Source organism: Numenius arquata, chromosome 18 (genome assembly GCF_964106895.1).
Source record: "Numenius arquata chromosome 18, bNumArq3.hap1.1, whole genome shotgun sequence".
NCBI classification, from domain to species: domain Eukaryota; kingdom Metazoa; phylum Chordata; class Aves; order Charadriiformes; family Scolopacidae; genus Numenius; species Numenius arquata.
The window spans coordinates 8,331,076-8,337,303 of record NC_133593.1 but is presented as its reverse complement, the minus strand read 5'-3'; positions in this window follow the sequence as shown (position 1 = coordinate 8,337,303).

The following is a 6,228-nucleotide window of genomic DNA, read 5'->3' as shown; positions in this document are numbered from 1 at the left end:
CCGGCCGCCGGGGCGTGGGGGGCCGGAGGGGCGCGGCGAGCCCCGGACCGCGGCCCCCCGCTGCCCGCACCGCTCGGCCCCCGCCGGGCATCCGCGGCCGCGCTCCCGCGGGGCACCGATCACCGCCCGCCCGCCGCTGCCGCCGGACCCGGCCGCTGAGCCCGCCGCGGAGCCATCCGCCGGCACCTCGGGGCGGGACGGGACGGGACGGGACGGGACGGGACGGGACGGGACGGCCCCCCCGCTCCGCTCGGGGATGCTCCGCCACCCGCCCGCTCCCCGCGGAAAGCGGCTGCCGGCCGCGGCGGGGCTATTTCTGCACATGGGGCGAGCGGGGCGGGGAGTGCGCGGCGCCGAGACGATTGGCCGAGAACCGGCGGGCCCCGGGACGGCACCCCCGCACCGCCCGGCCCCCCGCACCTCTGCACCGCCCAGACTCCGCAGTCCCCGGCCCCGGGATGGAACCCCGCAGCGTCCGGTCCCGGGATGGCATCCCCGGCCCCCCGCACCGCCCCAGGGCGGCACCCTCACACCGCCCGGCCGCGACCCGCCGCACCCCACGGCCCCAGGACGACACCCCCCCCTGCACCGCATGGCCCCCACATCCCCGCACCACCCGGGGTGAAAAGTTCCCCCAAGGAGTGGAACGAGGAGTGATCAAGGAGTGAAAAGTTTGCCCCCCGCCCCCGCACCATCAGGGCTCGGACGTTGCTACAGGCTGTTGGGACACCGCCGGGGGTGTTGCCACACAGGGAAAAATCCCCACGAGCAGCGCCCTGACCAAAAGTAAGATATTTCACAAAAATCCTCACAGCACGCAAGTCTGCAGGCAGTTACCACGCAATGCGAACATTTCCTGAGGTAAGAAAATGGCAAAATACCATGGATTAGCCAAATTCTATTAGTCACAGGGCTAAAGTAACTGAGTTTAGGTCTAAGGAGCTTGGAAAAAATGAAATCCTGATGCAATCACCAAGGAAAGGGGTTATCTGGTGGATCTTAAAACCAGCAGTGAATAGGAAGATAAATATAAGTTGAGAACTACTTACCATTTGCATTGCGCCATTCATGCTTTATATTGCGTCCACCACCAAAACACAACCAGATCAGAGGCTGCTCTCATATCAGTTTTGTAGCATCCAGCAGTGCTAAATAATCCAGGACAGCAACTAGAGAAAAAGCCAAACAATTAAAAACAAACCTTCCTGGAGCAAAAAGAAAGTAAAAGAAATTGCCATTTTTTTTAATTTTTTATTTTTTTAAACAAGGCTGGAAATGAAATCCTGTGGAAGGGAAAGCTTTATGGGGGTCCAAAGTTAAAGCAGAGCAACAACACATGGGGAAAATAGGGTCAAAACTATTTCTATGGACATGGAGTAAAAGGGAATGCTCTAATTGACTAGCAATGCTTTGGATCAGCCAGATATGAAGCAGAGCTCCTAATTTATATTGAATGAAGCCATTTTTTTCAAGTTGGACAACTCGGGAGTAGAATGCTTAAGGATGACTAGGATGCTGAAGGGAAGCCATGCCTGTGATATATTTATAATTTGATGGGGGGACAGAGCAGTGTCCCCTTTGCCCCTTTCAGACAAAAGGATGCGCACTCAGGGAGCGTGGCTGCCCCTTCCCTCCCACCTAATGTCTTTGCACTTCGTATCCTTTGCCAGCACAAAGGAAGGACCGATTCTCAGGACGGCACTAAACAGGCGAGGGCATAACTTGGCGTGATTCAAACCTCGGTGTCTGCCTGGGACTGCACTGAAAGGAATGAATTTTGAGTTTTGAGGAGAACTCAGGGCTGCCAGAATGCACCCCCCTGTCTCAGGCTGCTCCATCTCTCTCAGCACTTGCTGGATCTTGAACTTGCCTACACTGGTTTGGTTTATTTATTATTTTGGGATGAGTGCAGCTTCCCTCGTGCAGAGCCTGTTATAATCATGTAAACGATGGTAAACTACCATGGAAAAGCACTTTTCCCCCCAAAGCAATGGATTTACATCAGGGTTTTTACACATATTGTTTTCCTAGCTCTAAAACATGTGCCAACAGAAGCCTTCTTCTGCTTTATAGCACTTCAGTGAAATGAGAATTAACTTCTTGCAGTGGATACATTTTATTAGGAAAGGATCTGCTTTTGTGATCATGGAAGGACTTTTTACAGACCAATCCAAGGGAAATTGTGGTTTATCAAGTCAGACACGGGCAGAGAAACCATTATTTCAGGTCCTGATGAATAGGTTGCTCTGGACAAGGTCTCTGCGAGACAGGTAGTAAGGCACTGTGAATACTGTGGATTTTGCATTACATGGAAATTCATGGCTTTCCAAAGCAGCGAAGCCTTTGCCAAGGTCCAGTGGTTTATTCTGGCATCATTTAACTGATGCAGCTGAACTTATTCCGAATACAACTTAGCTGCAAGTGGAGCCGAGGACAAGCGTGCTCAGCTCTGTTGTACCAACCGTGGTTAAATCCTGCTGGCAGCAAGAGTAGGATGAGCCCATTCCCAGCCGGAGACACAGACCCTGCCCTCCAGCTGCATTCTTCAAGCCCTGTTTGAAAATATATGGCATTGTGCACCCTACCATTAAATACCAAGTGAATGTGCTGGCCTTGTAAAGTAATCATCTGAGCAGGCATTGTGAAACTCTAAAGTTCTTGGGGCTCTGAGGATGATGAATCCGTAGGTGATAATGTGCATATTTATATACTGGAGTCTGTAAAGGAGCAAGGAAGTCACACGATGAGCAAGGTAAATATAGCCCAAAGCTTGCAGTTTGTGAAATCCATTCAAGGACCGGAGCGTAATAGTAACATGGCAACAGGTCACTGGAGCACTGTTGGATGCAAAGATGTCAGATACAGAGACAAATGAATCATCGTTACTATTATTTTCCTGGATTCTATTTTACTCCAGGGGTTTGCCTCTTGACAGTCATATAGGAAACAGCCCCAGCCCCGTTCTGCTTCTTTCAAGTGTAAGAACTAATCTGGCACTTTTGTTCCAAGGGAAATAGATTTAAACAGATCCCACGTTATGAATGGCGATGCAGTGGGAGACAGGATCAGCACCCTGCCGTGGCCATAGCCCATGTCTCTGTGGTTTGGCAGAAGCCCACCAACCTTGTACGTGCTGTTCCTTCTGTCGCTGCAGTCCCCGGGGGAGCGGAGCTGCCGCTTTGGAGGCAGCACGTTTCCTGCAGCCTTCTGTGATCTCTTTTGTGTGAGGCCTCTGTGCCTCTGCACAGTCTCGGGCTTCACTGAGGACTTCCCTGGCAATCTCTGTCTTGACACCTTCAGTACCGCTGGCCCAGCCACAAAGAACTAGGGAGGAGCCTCGTTAACACACATCTCTCCGTACACACTGGAAGATGGGCCCAGAGAGCCCTCAGGGGCAAGTTCATAAACACAAAGAAAAGCTTCCGAGTCAGCGACAGCAGAGATGTTCTTGCTGGTCCTGCAGCCAGATTTGCCATCTCAGGTGCTAAGCTCACATTAAACAGAGCAGTAACAAGCACTGGAGCAGAGACACTCCACTTCAAAGGCACATGGATGCATCACCTGGATTATCAGAAATGGGGGAAAAAAAGGTGGATGCCAGATAAAAAGTTCATCTGTCCAGCTGCTACAGGCACATCCGTCATATTGACTTTGGCAACCCTTCATCAACCCACGAGAGATTATCAAAAATGGGGGGAAAAAAAGGTGGATGCCAGATAAAAAGTTAATCTGTCCAGCTGCTACAGGCACATCCGTCATATTGACTTTGGCAACCCTTCATCGACCCACGAGAGCTGTGGCATTGAGTAGAACTCGCTCTTGGGTGGTAAAGGACATTAGCCCTGCACTTGGTGGCTTTGCAAGCAAAGCAGCTGCTAGCCATCCCCTTCCATGAAGGGGCAGCTCCGTCCCAAAACTGCCCATAGAGGTGGGAGACTGGGAAATGAGGAGGTAGAGGTAGTCCCCAGGGCTTTTGGAACAAGCCCCGTTTTGGAGCAAAGGCTATGGCACAGTCCCATGCCATGGCATCTGCCCTTCTATATCCACAGAGTCTCAGAGATCCTCTCTTCCTCCACATCTTGCCTGGTTCACCTCTGTACAAGCCTCCACATACGTGTCTCCCCAGGAGGCACTCGTGTTTCTAAACTCTTCTCACTACTTATCTCCTGCACAAGAACCGTTGGAGCAGGGAATGGCTAGTGACAGTGGCGATGGCAGGGGTTTGCAAGGTGGACATGAGGAGCTGGACAAAGAACCAGCTCGCATCTGTCATGTGGCTGTGCCTGACCTCGGCCACAGCTCGCTAAATAGGAACCATCCGAATCCCCATTACCGCTCAAGTCTTCACTAGTACTTCTGGGTTGTTTTGCAGGACAAGACACAGCTTGTCCTGAACCTGACTCCAAGAAAGGATTCCCAAGACACAATATAACCCCTAAACCATGCAGCAGGTACAAAAGCCCTCTTCAAAGTGGTGCTGCCAATGACAGGCTGAACTAGACACAGCAAGGTGAAGGGAACAGGATTTTTGAGGCTAATTGGGTTTGCTCTGATTGAATATTTACTGCCAGCATTGCTGTGCTCGGCATTAGCATGTCAAAGATTCCGGATGAGCTCTGAAGTAAACAATGATGAATAGCCAAAGGTGAGGTTTGCTGCCCTATGGTATCGCTGTAGGCGTTTTTTAGAAGAGATTGGGAAAGTGGAGAGTAAAATTCCAGAGAAAACTATTTCCATACTGGAGACTTCAGTCAGTCTGCAAAAGCTTTGGAAAACAAGACAGAAAAGTTATGGTAAGATCATGAACTGAAGATCAACAAACTTGGATTTTCCTAGTCCTCAGGGTCATTGTCAGGTAATAAATGCATATTATCCTGGAATTTAAAACGGGTGCTTAAATTATCTGCAAGAACTCATCTTGTAACAATGCAGGTGTGTGAATTCTTCATAAATTGTGGGTTATATCTTACACCTTTCATTAGAAAATAAAAAAGTCACCACAGGACTGAAAAAAATAAACTATAAACAGCGGTGAAATTAAAAAGGAAAGATTTTGCCTGAGCGGAGGCAAGGGCATGAGGATACCATTTTAAAGACATTTTTAATTTATCTGTGTGTTTGATTTTATTTACTAACCACCTTCTATGATGAAAAGCCAAGTACCTCTTCCAGCAGTATTCCTAAATGAAAGCTGGAGCTCAAGCCAAGGGCGTACGAAGCCCTGCAGAGCTGATCCCCGGTTGTGAGGTCTCACCTCCACAGGGCTCCCAGCAGGTACTGGGGTCCAGTTGTCTCGTTTATGCCGGTGCAGCTGGTACAGCCAGTTTCCACAGAGAAATCAATAGGAAGCGTTGTTACGTTTCCAGGACAACATGGGTAGTGGAAAGCCCAGGGTGAAGTTGGACCGGGAGTGATGCCGTTTGCAATTCAAAAAACCTGTGATTGCTCCGTTCACAGCTAGAGCTGCTTCCTGGGCAAAACCTTCACCACTTCACGCCCCTGAGAACACAAACTTGCTACACGCCCCCTCCACAAGCTCAGAGCTTCACTCTCAATCAACACTTCACAGCAACAACATGGAGAAGTGATTCTGCTCCCTGCCAAACCCCAACAGTGCAGGGAAATGTGCTCTCTCAGCCCAAGTGTTTAAAGCCATTCTGCTTTATGCAAAAATGCGACATTTGGAGCTCCAAAAGAATACAACGAGAAGACTCGAATTGGTGCAACACAACTGCTCTGAATATAGAATTATGCTCAAATTCTAGAGAAAAAGCTAGATTTAATTCAAATCCTTCAGCCTGTTTTCTCTGTGCAAGGTGGAACCAAGATTTGTAGATATCTGTTATTAGTATTATTATGATAATCTGTAATTGTCAGAAAACAGCTATAGCACATAGAGAACAAATGAACCTGTGGTGTCCTAGGTCCCAGCTAGAGCTCTCAAAACCATCCCTGATTTCCAATAGCCAGCCTCCCTTCGCAGGCAGATCCATGCAGGTCACTCAGGGACTAAACGGCATCTCAGCTGTGGCAAAGGGAAAACTGTAGAATACACACAAAAAATTCCAACCAGCCAATGCAGAGGAAGGGACCGGCCTTCCTGTCCCACTCTGGCTCCACGCTCAGCTGCCAGAAAATACTGAATTTGACCTCAAAACCAGTTTGAACCCCAATATCATTATTACAGCCCCTATTGTATTGCTCCATCACAGTGATGAGATTTTTTTG